General features: G+C 57.1%; 1 protein-coding gene across 1 annotated transcript in view; it reads left to right on the top strand.

Annotated features, from left to right (window-relative positions):
* LOC103254244 (ephrin type-B receptor 2) overlaps positions 1–13,838 on the top strand; it is a gene marked incomplete at both ends in the record, with an annotated part of 120,857 nt that overhangs the window by 4,636 nt on the left and 102,383 nt on the right. The window lies entirely within an intron of this gene.

Here is a 13,838-nt window from a genome sequence, read left to right as displayed (position 1 = left end):
AAAGTCCCAGGGAGGGAAGGTCTGCTGCATGTGAAGAAGCTGAGGCTTGGGGAGCTTGTCCAGAGAGGAAGAAGACCATCTGGGGTTCCAAGGTCTACCCTCCCACCCGCCATGCCACATGCTTAGTCTAAGGGGAAACAGTAAGTGAGCAGATGATGTTGGAATATGGCAAAGAACCATGAGGGTGGTCTGCAGACACATGTGCGGGAGATACTGCCTAGTGATTAGAAGGCTGCAGAGGTCGGTGGGCCTTGCTTCAAATCGCTCCCCTGCCACTCACTGGCTGCGTGACCTTGGCCAAGTGTAAACCCCTCTTCATAGGCTGACGTGAGGCGTCAAGAACTTCAGATGTGTCAAGTGCTTGCAGTGGTGTCCAGTACACAGAAAGTGCTTCATCGATGCTAACTAATGTGGCAATGTGTACAGAGCCCAGGTGCCCAACCTGCGAGCTGTGTTGGTAGGGGTGGGATGGGGCATTCCCTGTGGAAATCGGAGGCTGGGCCAGGATGAGCTGGAACTCTATCCCGGGGCCCCTGGAGAGCTGGGGGTGGCTGCAGAGATCCTCGCCTGATGAGGTGCTCCTCACATCTACCACCCTGTGGCTCCTCCCCTGCCCTCTGGGACAAGCAAGGAAGCACTTTCAAGATGGCTGGAAGGATGAGTGAGGGAGCCAGGGACGGGCCAGCGGCCTGCAGGGCACCTGTTGCTGTCATCTTGCGGGATGAGGGCCTGGACTGGCGTGTCCACAGTGCTGGAGCGGGGGTGTGATCAAGAGTTGTCTTGCCAGGGAAAGGGGTGGGCCGTGAAGACAGGTGAGAGAGGGAGGAGGGGAAGAGTTGGCGGTAACAGGAAGTTCTGGAAAAGACATGGGAAAGTTAGAAGAAAGGGCTGGTTTTGGGGAAAGATAACAAGTTCGGCTTTATATCCTTGAGCCTTGGAAGAACAGGGCGTGGCAGGACGAGGGACTGGAGAGCCAGTCACTCATTGTTGATTATGTATCCACTCATCAAACTTTGACCAGCCGTTTCTGCGTCAGAACTTGTGCTGAGCCTCAGGTAATACAGAAAAGAAGCCGACCACGGCCCTGCCTTCTGGAGCTCACAGTCTGGTGGGGGAGACAGGCCTTCAGCGAACAGAGGTTGTGATGTGTTTCATAAGAGTGTTTAGGCTGCAGTGGGCTCAGAAAATGGCACAGGCTTTGCAAGGAGGTGATGCGGCACTGAGTCTGGGGAGAGGGGTGTGCTGGGTAGGTGGCCCAGGGCCTCCAGAGAATAGATCTGCATGACTAAAGGTCTGGGGACATGAATCAGCCTGGTCCAATAGGGAGGCTGGTTTGGCGTGGCCACGGCTGAGGGCTCAAGGAGGGACGGAGGAAGACTGATGCTGGTGGTGTGCAGATGAGCAGGTGTATTCATAATCTACTGCTACACGATAAATTATCCCGAGACTCAGCCATTTCAAACAACAAACATTTGCAATGTCATCATTTCTGAGGGTCAGGGGGTCAGGTGTGGCTCAGCTGGGGCCTCTGACTCAGAGTCCCCCATGAGGCTGCTGTCAAGGTGTCGGCTGGGGCTGCAGTTTCATCTGAAGGCTCAACAGGGGATGGATCTGCAGCCAAGCTCACTCTCGTGGTTGGTGACAGGCCTCCACCTCTGCCACGCAGGCCTCTCCATGTGCAGGGACTTTCCCCAGAGGGAGAGACAAGAGAGATCCAGTGAGACAGAAGCCACAGCCTCTTAGAAGCTGGTCCCAGAAGTGACAGCATATTCTTTTCATTAAGAGTGAGTTGTCACACTCAGCCTGAACCCCAAGGAAGGGGACCACACATGGCACGAACGCCAGGAGGTGGGGTCTGTGGGGCCGTGTTGGAGGGTGCTACCATGGGCAGGTTCTCAGAGCTAGATAGTGGAGGTACATGGTGGTGCCCAGTAGGATGTGCCCAGCATGGGTCCCTCCCACTCCCACCCGCCCCAGGTTTCACGGCCCACCCAAGGCCGCTGGCTGTGAGTGGGGACCCGTCAGGGTGTGATTAATGAGCTCAGGGAGTCCAGAAGGACACCAGCTGCTGCCGTGTCCTGTGCTCAGTCCCCCAGATGTGGGACGGCTGCAGCCCAGGCCCCACAGCTGCTGGCCCTGACAGCTGGGACGTGCAGGAACTTGACGGCAGTGCCCATTGAGTGGCTGACCCAAGTGCCTTTTCAGCCTCTGGCCTGGGGACCTTTGTTGTAATCAAAATCACCTGGGAAGTTGGCTCAAATGCAGATTCCTGGGTCCAGCTCCAACCTCTCCCCCAGGCTGAGTCATGTGACCAAGAATTAGTGCTTTTCACCAAGCAACCCTGATGGTTTCCAAACAAGACTGTTAGTTCGGGTGCATGGTAGGGTAACACAGCCCTAGCCAAACCGAGCTGGGACCTGAGGCCAGAGGGATGAGTGCAAGCCCCGCCCTGGCACCACCCCAGGGAGCATCCACCCTGGGGTGGGGTGGGGCCACGTTCTCGGAACCTCCATGAGGGTGTGGTTGGAAAGGTCTATTTACTATTGAGATATAATTTGACAGGAAAACGTCCATGGCTTGGTTAATAGAAATGGGAGAAGATAAGGTTGAATGAAGTCTTCTGGGCGAGGGGGAGCAGAGGTCCTGATGGAGTACGGGGGTCCTGGCAGGCAATGGAAGTCCTGGCGGGACGTGGGGGTCCTGGTGGAGAGTGAGGGTTGTGGTGGGGCACGGGGGTCCTGGCAGGGAGCAGAGCAGGGGTCTTCATGGGGAGTGGGGTCCTGGCAGGGAGGGGGAGTTCCTCATGGGGAGTGGGAAATCCTCATGGGGAGCAGGAATCCTGGCAGGGATCAGGGTTCCTGATGGAGAGTGAGGTTCTCGTGGGGAGCAGCCAGCAGCCCAGGGGTGGGAGACCCTGGGGAACAAAGGCTGCTGGTTCCTGAGCAGTGAGTGGTCTACAAAACCGGGGCCGAACTGATTGCATCTGACCAACCTCCTCTGGTACCTACTGTGTGCAGAGCTCCAGGGGTGTGTGGGTCGCTGAGAGGCCAAGCATCCAGCAAGCATGCATTAAGCACCCTCTGTGTGCCATTCGACCCTCTAACAGATGGATGTTGGGTGCTGAGTACAGAAACAGACAAGGCAGACACATTGGCTGCCCTTTCAGAAATTGTAGTCTGGGTAGGTGGGTGGGGAAGACAGAGAAGAAAGTTAGTGGACAAAATAATAAGCTAGGTGAAGCCCGTGATGGGTGAGGGGAAAAAAATTCCATGGAGCAACAGAGATCAAAAAAGGAAGAGTTTCAGGAAGGGCTTCTTGGAAGAGGCATCACCTGAGCTGATGGGCCTGGGAAGGCCGAGGGTTCCCAAGAAACCCTGACGCTTGGGACTTGGCCTCAAGCGACTCCTGGGTGAGCAGGGAACTGCGACAGGCAGAGAACAAGGCAGAACTCGGTCCTGCCAGAAGTGAGGTCCTTCCAGACGAAGCACTTGGAGAGCGTGACGAAGAGGCATCTTGTTTTCACTGGGGATCTCAGAAGGCTTCGGGGAGGAGGTGACCTTTGAATTGGGCCTTGAAGAGTGAGCAGGATTTAAGGGAGGGAAGGAGAGGATTGTAGGCTGTGAGAACTGCATGGAGAAAGGATCCCCGAGGTGTTACAGCCTAGGGCATGAGTGAAGGGTAGACAGTGCTCTGCTGGGTGTAGAGGGCAGGGGTAGCTTTCCCCTGTTTAGTCGCCTGCCCACTATTGATCGAGTGCCTTATCTGTGCCTGCACAGCTGCCAGGTGAGGCCCAGGCCCCCAGGACATCCTGCAGGAGAGCTGTCTGCTGCTTCCCCACCTCCTTGGAGTCATAGGCCCCCGGGGCTTCCCACCAGCAGCTCTGCTGGGGTGGCAGGCAGTGTCCCTGGGATGTCCCCTCCACCGCAGCTGCTCCTCCCAAGTCTTTTTCTCTGACTCTTTCCAGATCTTGCTAGGTTGGAATGTAAATGTGCCCCCGCCTCGGTTTCTCCCAGCCCATCTGTGTGGGAACCCCTCTTTCCCCCTGTCTCCTGCCCCGCACGCCCCCAGCAGCCGACCCACCTCTAACGGATCTGGGGGCGGTTCTCCAGAGAGTGTGATGACTGTGAGGCTCTTGGAAGAAGTGGGAGTCTTCATATTTTGCTTGGAGGGGGCAAGGGCCGCTCACCAGCTTGGGCGGCTGCACGCACATGTGGGTTCACTGGCCCCAGCTCAGATGCCCCAGTTCCCAGCCATAGGGCTTCCCCTCCCAGCCGCTCTCTCTCTGTCCTGCTCTGCCATGCAGTGCCCACCCCACTCCGCCTGCCTGCTCCCACACCCGTGGCTTCTCCTTGACCTTGCCTTTAGAGACCTGGTGTCACGCCCCAGCCCTGCCTCTCACTAGCTGTCTGACCTCGGGCAGGCCACTCACCCCCTCCAAACTTTTGCTTTCTCATCGGCAAAGCAGGATGAACAGAAGCAGAGTAAGTTAGAAAATACCTAGAAGAATGTTATAAAAATAAGGACTTTGACGAACACTGTCTTTGCCTGTGAGCATTTTTTTTCCTGGTGAGCTTTTTATTTTGAGGAAAAAATAACTTTTTCTTATCATAAAAGCAATGCAGGTTATCTGTAGAGTCTTTAGAAATTACTGATAAGCAAAAGGGAGAAAATTAAAAGCACCCATAATCCCTTCACCCAGAGATAACCACGGTGAACAAAGTGATGTCAAGCCTTCCAGGTGTATTTATACATGTTGATTTTTTTTAAAGAAAAAAAATGGGCTCCTGTTTAAAATACATGAGGATCTTTGACTTAATAGCGTGTTGTGGATGAGCTGTGGCAGCATCTTGGGAGGCTTAGAACCCATAGTGTGAGTGCACTGAGCTGTGTGCACTGCTCTCCTGTTGATGGACAGGTAGGTCGCTCGTGGTAGTCCAAGTGCCAGGGGACCTCATTGCTCCTCAGTCTTTTGCACTGCTGTTGGGGTTTGCATAGGATGCCTTTCCAAGTGAGGAGTTGTGGGGTCAAAGGGCGTGTGCTCTTCCCAGCGCTGTTGACACACATCGCCAAATGAGCTTCCAGAAGACCTGGGCCAGGCGCCCTCCCCGTGGCCACCGTGGAGAGTGCCTGTTTCCCTGCATGCTCACCAGCACCAGATATTATGCCTGTGGCACGATTTTCTGTTTTACTCCCGGAATCCTCTGTTTTTCCAGCCGAAAGAGGGTGGGGGCCGGAAGCCAGGAGTCGTCCCTGGACTCTCAGAGCTGTATCTTGGGCCGCCCTTGCCATGGCCTCCTTCCCACCCTGCTTTCAGCTCCAGCCCTTCCCACGGAGGCTGGACCCACGGCCCAGATGTGTCTGGGGGAGCCTGTGGGGGTGGGGTGCAGGCAGTGGGGAAGGGGTGGGAAGCTGCCAGCTGGCAGAGCCTGTGCTGGCTGGGGAAGGGTGTGAGGGTTGGAATGCTGGGTGGGAGGGGACGCTCAGACCCCCACACACAAAGTTCGACTGCTTCTCCTCAAGAGCAGGGTGGAGACACCAGCTGGGGGGGGTGTATGGGGGATAGATAGCCCCTCCAGACCCCCAGGCTCAGGCCGGGTCTGAGACCACACAGGCTAACCTTTTGGGAAGGGGATTGGAGGGGGATGCTGGCCAAAGCACTCAAGCTATTCAGGTCTTTGCTTTTAAAAACTAGGAACGTTCCGCCTCCTCCCTGCCTCCCCTCTCCTGCCCAGCCATTGGTCCATCCGTCCATCCGTCCGTCCGTAGTACGTCCTTCCACCAGGCATCCACTGCACACCAGTGCCTGCTTCTCTGCTTCTTGGAGGGGTCAGCGATGTCTTCCTGGAGGACCAGTGCATGAACACATATTAGTGCCTGTCGTGCCCCAGGCATCTGGGATCCTTGGAGAGGTCAACCGTGGCCCCTCCCTCAAGGCCATCCCATCTAGAGATGTTGACAGACACATCTGTGGACAGTGAAGGCTCAGGGGCCCAGCTCATACGGACAGCAGAGCAGACAGGAGGGGCCTGTGGAAGTGGACAGGGGCACCCAACCCACCCAGGGCAGTGTCTGCCAGGGAAGCAGGGGGTTGGGGAAGACCTCTAGAAAGAGGGCCACTCGGGTGGAAGTGAATCAGGAGCAAGAGTTGGCCTGATGCAGAGGAGGTGCGAAAACCCAGAGGCAGCCAGAGTGGGTGCTCCTGGGAAGGGCAGGGGTCACTTCTGCACTCTCTCCTCTCTGAATCAGCTAGATGGAAGGTTCTGGATATCAGGGCGTGAGACAATTCTTTCCCTCTGGTCTTCGTATTCCCAGCAGCCTGGCAAGAAATATTGGACAATACTGGCTCCAGAATAGCTCATTTGTTTTCATCCAAATAACACACCCTCAGCGCCTACTGTGCGCCAGCTAAGCATAGGAGCCAATCCATGGGGAACTCCCCTCTTGCCCTCTCTGGAGTCTCCAGGCTGCGTGGGAGAGACAGCTCCACCCACGATATGGCCTTGGGGCGCTTAGGAGGGAATGGGGAGAGAGCTGGGGAGGCTTCCTGGAAGAGGAGCCGCTTTCCTAGGGCTTTGGAGGATGGAGGAACCAAGGGCAGAAAAGGAATTACTTCTGAATAAAGCTGATCAGAAATGTATTGGTTTTTTTGAACCCTGGCTTCTCACACCCCCAGACAAGGCGCAGCCCTCCAGAGTGGAGCAGAGGAGGGGTATTCTTGGCCAACAGAGCGGGGTGGAAGGGGCTGCGGGGTTTCAGTTCCACTGCAGTCCAGGGCCAAGAGAGGCAGGGCTGAAAGGAGTCCTGAGAGACCTGGAAGGGCCTGAGACGGAGGTGAAAGACTTCGCCCATGTGCCCAGCACTGTGTGCTTTGCTTTCATTGACTCTTCTGTAGATATTATTAGTTCCACTTTACAAATGATGAGACCAGGGTTCAGAGAGAGCCAGCAAGTTGCCCGAGGCCACACAGCCACTAAGTGGCAGAGCCAGGATTTGAACCTGGCTTTCTCCAGCTTGCCGGGACTTGTTAATCCAGAGTGGCCGATGCCTGCATGTACTCACCTTTGATGCCTGAGGCCATCTTGTAACTACCTGGGCATTGAGCCTGCACCCCCAGAGAAGCTAGGGAGAGTGACCAGCAGGGTGTGCTGGGAAATCTCAGTCTCCTTCCCTGAGAAATGGGAACATTCACCCCAGCCCGGATCACTGAGGAGTCCCTGAGATGGTGGAAATGGGGAGAATGTGGCAGATGACTGGCTGAGGGGCTCATGCTCAGGATTGGGGGGCTTCCCAAGAAGGAGGGAATCGACCCTGCTGAGGCAACCAGGAGGGCTTCCTGGAGGAGGAGGAAGACCCAGGACTGGGCCTTCAAGGACGAATGACTTTCCTATCCAGAGATGGAGCAGAGTCCCAAGGCTCAGGCTCAGGGAAGCGGGGACACCTCAGGGAAAGTGTTCCCCCGCAGCACCCCGTGTGCCCCTCACCGCATTTCCCCAATGCTCGCCTCTGCTGTCTTCTGCCTGGGTGCCTCCCTGAACTCTGCTGTCTGATTGGAAACTGCTACAGGCGACGCCGTGCCCCTCCTGGGCGGCAGAGGCAGGCCTGCCCATCCACGGCCCCTGCTTCAACTTCTTCTGCATGAGCAATGTCCTGCTGACCCTCAGTCACCCTACAGGTTAGGTGAGGCTGCCCCTGTTTTATAGACGAGGAGACTGAGGCTCAGAGAGGTGAAGCAGCTCGTCCAAGGGTGACACAGCCAGGGAGGTGCTTGGACCCCTGGGCCCCCCACTGTCCTCTCAGCCCCAGACTAGCCCATCTGCACCCTGAGCCATGCGGGCCACTCCAGAACACTCGGCAGGGCCATAAACAGCTGGGGAGGTTCCCTCCCTCCAGCCAGTGCCTTTTCATCTGGCTTTGGAATCTGGCAGGGAGGCCGTTTATTGAGGAAGTTTGTGCATTTAACAGTTTAAGCCTCTCTAAGCCTGTGCTACAACAGGATTTGGGAGCCGTTAACAATTCGGTGTGGTTAAGAGCTTTTCAATGCGCCGCGGCAGCTGGCCCGGGCCCCACTGGTCTGCTCTGGCCTCACCCCACCCCGTGAGGGCACCCCTCCCCGGGGCCCTTCCTCCCCAGCCCCCAGCCTGGCTGCTTCTCCTGGATGCCCCTACCCAAGCCCCCAGGTCCAAGCACCAGCCTCACACCTCACAAGAGGACCTGAGGCCCAGAGAGGAAACAGGAGTTGTTCAAGGCTACACAGCAAGTAAGAGGCTTGAACCGAGACCTGCCTGACCTCCTTTTCCCCATCCTAGGCTCACTGCCTTCAGGAGGAGAGGATATAGTATTGTCAGTTTCTCATTGACAGAATGACACCAACCTCTGTTTGGGCCCTAGCAGGGCTTCGAGGAGGCAGGGAGGCGGGGCGGCCTCACCTGACCAGGTGCAGAGCCGGACTCAGCCCGGGCCTCCTAACGTTCTAAGGAGAATTCTTCACAGGGTCCCAAGCTGGGTCTTTTTCCATAGCTCGGGGGAGGGAAATGCCATTTGTAATTATAATGTCTTACATATGTACAGTATTTATTTACTTACACCCTGCTTTGTTCCAGAAGAGAGTGGAGGCTGCTTTTGTGTAACATTTGGTCTCACCCCATAAGATGCTTTGATCTGAATGATACCCACATGAGAGGAGCACGGCGAAGGTTATTATCGCCACTTTAGAGGCAAGGGAACCGAAGCCAAGGGGGGCAGTGGCTCGCCCAGGGTCACGGGGTACTCTGGGGGGCAGCGCTGGGCTAGGACCTGGCACTGCCATCTCCTGGGCTCTTCCCAGAGCTCCTCGGCATCCCTAAGATGTCCCATCAGATCACTTTCCCCACCCCTGTGTCTCCTTCCCGGCAGGGGTGAGACCCTGGGGTCCCCTGAAACTCCACCACGGGAGACCCGGGCTCCGACCTGGGTGGGAGGAGGTGGGCCGGCCCCAGGAGAGGCCCTCCACCTGGGGAGCGCGGCCTGACTGAGGAGGGATGTGTGGGTGAGCTCGGCAGGGCTGGAGCAGGCGGGGCAGCCTCACCCAGCCCGTGTAAGGGAGGGGAGGCCAGGGGTCACCTTGAGGGGTGGGATGGGCAACCCTCCTGCTCTTGCAGTCATTCTGGCCTTTTGTTCTTCCCAGGGGCCCTGTGGAGGCAGGGTGATTAGTCTGCCTCCTCACAGGGCTGTGTCTTCTGGTGATTGTCACCTGTCTGCCTGACCAGCCAGCAGGCCCGGGAGAGGCCGCAGATGCATGTCACCCCTGTCAGTCGTGTCTGGATGCATCGTGTGCTTGGTCTCCTGTCCTCTCTGTCCCTCTCACCCCTAAACAGACTTCACAGCTATAAAGACTGAGGCCCAGGAAGTTAGATCAAATAGCTTGTCCAGGGACCTGCACTGGAACTCAGCATCCTGCTCCCACCTGTCCGCCCACTTGCAGGACTCCAGTTGTACCCAACCAAATAAGAGTCCCATGAAGAAGCAAACCGGTTGGTCAAGTGCCCACCCTGCACCAGGCCTCATGCACTAGACTTGGTGTTGATGCTGTGCGGAATCCTTACAATCCCCAAAAGTTGGGTACGGCTCTTGCTGAAAGCAAGTGTGAGCTCAGAGAGGCTGAATAACCAACCCAAGGTCATACAGCGAATGGACAATAGAGCGAGAAAAAAAATCCCACACCCGGGCTTATTTGTCCTGCTTTTTTTTTTTGGTTTTGGTTTTGTTTATTTGTTTATTTTGAGTCAGTCTTACTCTGTTGCCCAGGCTGGAGTGCAGTGGCATGCTCACGGCCCCTGCAGCCTTGACCTGTTGGGCTCAGGCGATCCTTCTGCCCCAGCCTTCCAAGTAGCTGGAACCACAGGTGTGCACCACCACACCCCGCTAATTTTGTTTTAATATTTGCAAGTTTTTTTCACAATTATTATTTCATTTGATTCTCAACAACCCTAGGAAGTAAAAGGAGGCATTATCCCCATTCTTCAGGTGGGAAATTAAGGCTGAGCAAGGTGAAGAAACCTGCCCGAGGCTCACTGCTAGAAAGAGTCAGAGCTGGGACTGGATCAGGGTTGCTGGGCAGGTTTGATCCAAAGCCATCTCGGGCCCTCTCAGCCCCATGCTGCCGACCCCTGTCCTGGCCCTCTCGTGAGCACGTTCATATCGGACATTGGCCCTCAGTCCACTCTGTCGCCAGCCCGGGGGGCAGTGCCAGACCTCCGCTTCCTGACCCCCCAGCCGCATTTGACAATGTGACTGCTGTCCCTTCCTCGGAAGCGCCCTCACCCCTAGGGTCCCGCCCTGTCATGTCTCCTCTCCTCTGTGGAGGCCTGACCGCCTCTTCTCTCTCCCTGGGTGGTGCCATCCAGTCCCGGGGCTTCACTTGCCTTCTCCAGGCCTGTTTCCAGCCTGGACCTCTACTGTGAAGTCCAGACTCACCCACTCAGCAGCCTCCTGGGCCCTTCCAGCCTGCTCCCACCCTACCCCCTCCCGTCCAGGGTCCCCCGGACGCTGGTCTGTGCAGAATCCCTCGAGGCCACCCATCTTAAACACAGCAGAAGCCAAGGTCCTGGAAATGGCCCGTGCGCCCTCCAAGGTCTCTCCCTCCCCTCACCTCTCTGACCTTCCTCGTCCCATTTCTCCTGGCCTCCCCTCCCCTCGCCCCCACCCCCACCCCCATGACCCACTGGCCTTCTTGGCCACTTCTGCCTGGAATGTTCTTTCCTCAGATATCCACACTGGTTGCTGCCTCATTTTTTTTTGAGTCAGGGTCTCACTCTGTGGCCCAGGCTGGAGTGCAGTGGCATGATGACAATAATTGCAGCTCACAGCAGCCTTGACATCCTGGGCTCAGGCAATCCTTATACTTCAGCCTCTATACTGCCACCACACCTAGCTAGTACTTTTTGTTTTTTGTAGACACAAGGTCTTATGTTGCCCAGGTTGGTCCCAAGTGTTTCTCAAGGCAGGCCCCAGCCCAGTGCCCCAGCAGAGCTCCTAGGAAGCAGGACAGAGTGTGCACGTCTGAGGGGTGGGGGATGGTGACAGCTGGGACCCTGGCAGGGCACGTTTTTCCCTCACCCCGGGGCTCAGAGTCACCATCTGCAGAAGGACTTTTAGGCATTAACAGCCTCAGATTCTGTCCTACCTCGTCCTCATGGTGCCCCTCGACAGGCCATCAGGGCAGCTGTGACCATCCATGACATGAGGTTAGTGACCCCACGTGGATTGTCACACCCTAGCCACCCCAAAACGGGAAGACTTTAGAAAAGTAGATAAGAGCCAGTCGCCTGGATTCAAATACCGGCTCCAACATTTACTACCTACATGGCCCTGGACATGATTCTGCTCCCAAATTCTTGATCTCCTCATCTATAAATCGGGTACAATCATAAATGGAATGTCACAGAGCAAGCTGCAAAGACAAGGAGATGATTATAAAGCATTATACCACTCCTGGCACGAGGCATGTGGTCAGCAGCCTGGAACCCACAATACTAAAGGCTCTGGGCTGTCACCATCCCCTTTGTAACTGAGGAAACCAACGTTCCCAGAAAGCAAGTGACTTGCTCCAGGCCACACAGCAAGTACGCAGCCGGCACTGGACACAGGTTGCTTAGTGGAGCTTGTATGGCCTGGCTGAGGCGTGGGGGCCGGGCGGAGGCATTTCTGTCCCTGTGTCCCCAGCACATTCTGGGCCCAGAGCCTCATGTCAGCCTTAGAGAGAAGAGGTCCTGCCCGGGCCTTTGCGGTCCTGGCCGGGCACCTGTCGGGGTCTCACTGGCTGCTCCCCGGAAGCCAGCCCCGAGTTTCTAGTTTCCCCCTGAAGGCATCGCTGTTGCCTGGCAACATGGCAGAGCCCTGAGAGTGGTCGCTAGCCTGTTTGTGCTGCTTGGGCAGGCCACGTAGCTAAGGGAGCCCCACACCCGTATCCCTGGCAACCCCGGGCCCAAGCTGCCCTCCCCCACACCTGCTGTCAGCGCTGTCTGTCTGGGGGAGCCCCCTGCGGACCTACGAGGGATGTGCACGCATGTGCTGGGTCAGTGTGGAGCGTCCCCGGCACGCATGCGTGTGTGCCGGGCCTGCTGGGAGCTGTCTATGTGCCTGTGTGTGCACAAGCGTGCCCTGACCCAGCATCTGCATGTGCGGGCGAAACGTCTCTGGATCTGTGAGCGTGCACGTACATTTCGGGGTGGGCTGTGCCCAGCACTCGCCTGTGCAGGTGCCCCCAGAGCCCGCTGTGCGTCATGACTCCCAGCATTTGTGTGTTCCCGTGTCTGCCTGACCTGCCCCAGCACGTCTGCATGCAGGGGGAGCCCACTCGTGTGTGTTGGGTCAGTCGGATGAGTGCATGCATAAGCACGTGTGCACAGCAGCCAACAGGCATGTGCATCTAGCCACAGAGGGAGGGTCCTGTCTGCATGTGGGTACACTCGCTGGGTCTGGTGGGTATGTGTTTGCAGGGGTACACACCATCACACGGAGAGTAGCTGGTGTTAGTATTCGTGTGTCCACGTGTGTATTTTATCAAGCCATATGTACATGGAAATGGGCCTTTGTGAGCATGTGCTGTGCCGGATCAACTAGTGGAAGGCACATATGTGTATGTCACGCACACACACCCCCACATACATGCACACACACTTTCTGGGGCCAGATGTCAGGGCATTGATTTCCTGTCTCTTGGACATTTGCTCTGAGGTCCTCCTAGGCCTCTTTCATGCGGGAAAGTCAGCACTTCTGACGTTCTAGAAGCAAACAGGGCCCCTCGTGCAGCCGGGGTCCGTCCCAGACCCGCCCGTCGCCCTGTTGGTGGACATGCACACACACAAACACACGTACACAAGACCTGCCCATCTGCTCAGGAGAGCACCGGGCCCTGCAGGGGCAGCCTCCCCACCCAGGCTCGGCTATGTTGTGGCTGCGTGGCCTGGCCAGTTCCCTTCCCTTTTGGGCCACAGTTTCCTCCCCTGCCTGGCAGGCACAGGGTGATGTTGAGGACGTGAGTGTCAAAGTCCCTGCTCAGCCGGGGGCTGTCGTCCCCTCTCACCTGTCCCGGGTGTTAGAGTCATGAAGCACTTTCGCCTTTTTCCTGGGACAGAGGCCATGTCCGTCCTAGACAGTCTGGCAGAGGAGCTTCAAGAAGGGACACGCGTAACCTGCCCCCTGCAGTGGACCCTCTGCTCCAAGCATGTTGCTGGCATCCCTTCATTTCATCCTGGCCACCGCCCTGTGTGGCAACTGGTAGTTAAGCCCACTCCCCAGAAGAGGAAACTGAGGCCCAGAGGACTGCAAAGACTTGCTGAACCTCAGAAGGAGCAGATGGCAAGCCAGGATGGGGACACAGGTCCAAGCCCCCCAAGCCTTCCCACCACTTTCCAAGAATGCTTCCTCAACCCGGGGGGAGGGAGAGGCCAGGACTCGAGGATGCCCAGGCCCTGCAGGCAGGGATGGCGCACAGGCCCGAGGTGCCCATGAGCAGAGGTGGGGACGCCAGCCTGGAGGAAACAGGCCCTCAGCCTGTCCTCGTCCGCTTCCAGATGGACAGCCCCTCACGGGGTCCCCTCCCACCCCCTCGCACTGCGGTCTTTGTGGCCCGGGAAGAATGCCTCTCTTTATCTCCCGGACGCCCCTTTCCTTTGATTCTCCTCTTCCCGGCGTTTCTGCTGACCTCTGCGTGTTGAGAATCCAATTAGAGGAGCGGACGGAGCGAGTGACAGCCGCGGCGAATCCCGCCTCGGCCCCTCCGAGCACGCTCGGCCGAGCTGCAGGCGGCGTGGGCCTGCTTGTCATGCTGCGCCCTGCGCGGGGCTTTGTGGGGATTA

This window comes from Carlito syrichta, unplaced genomic scaffold (assembly GCF_000164805.1).
Source record: "Carlito syrichta isolate Samal-C Ts95f unplaced genomic scaffold, Tarsius_syrichta-2.0.1 Scaffold274000, whole genome shotgun sequence".
NCBI classification, from domain to species: domain Eukaryota; kingdom Metazoa; phylum Chordata; class Mammalia; order Primates; family Tarsiidae; genus Carlito; species Carlito syrichta.
This window is presented reverse-complemented; position numbering and strand designations above follow the sequence as displayed.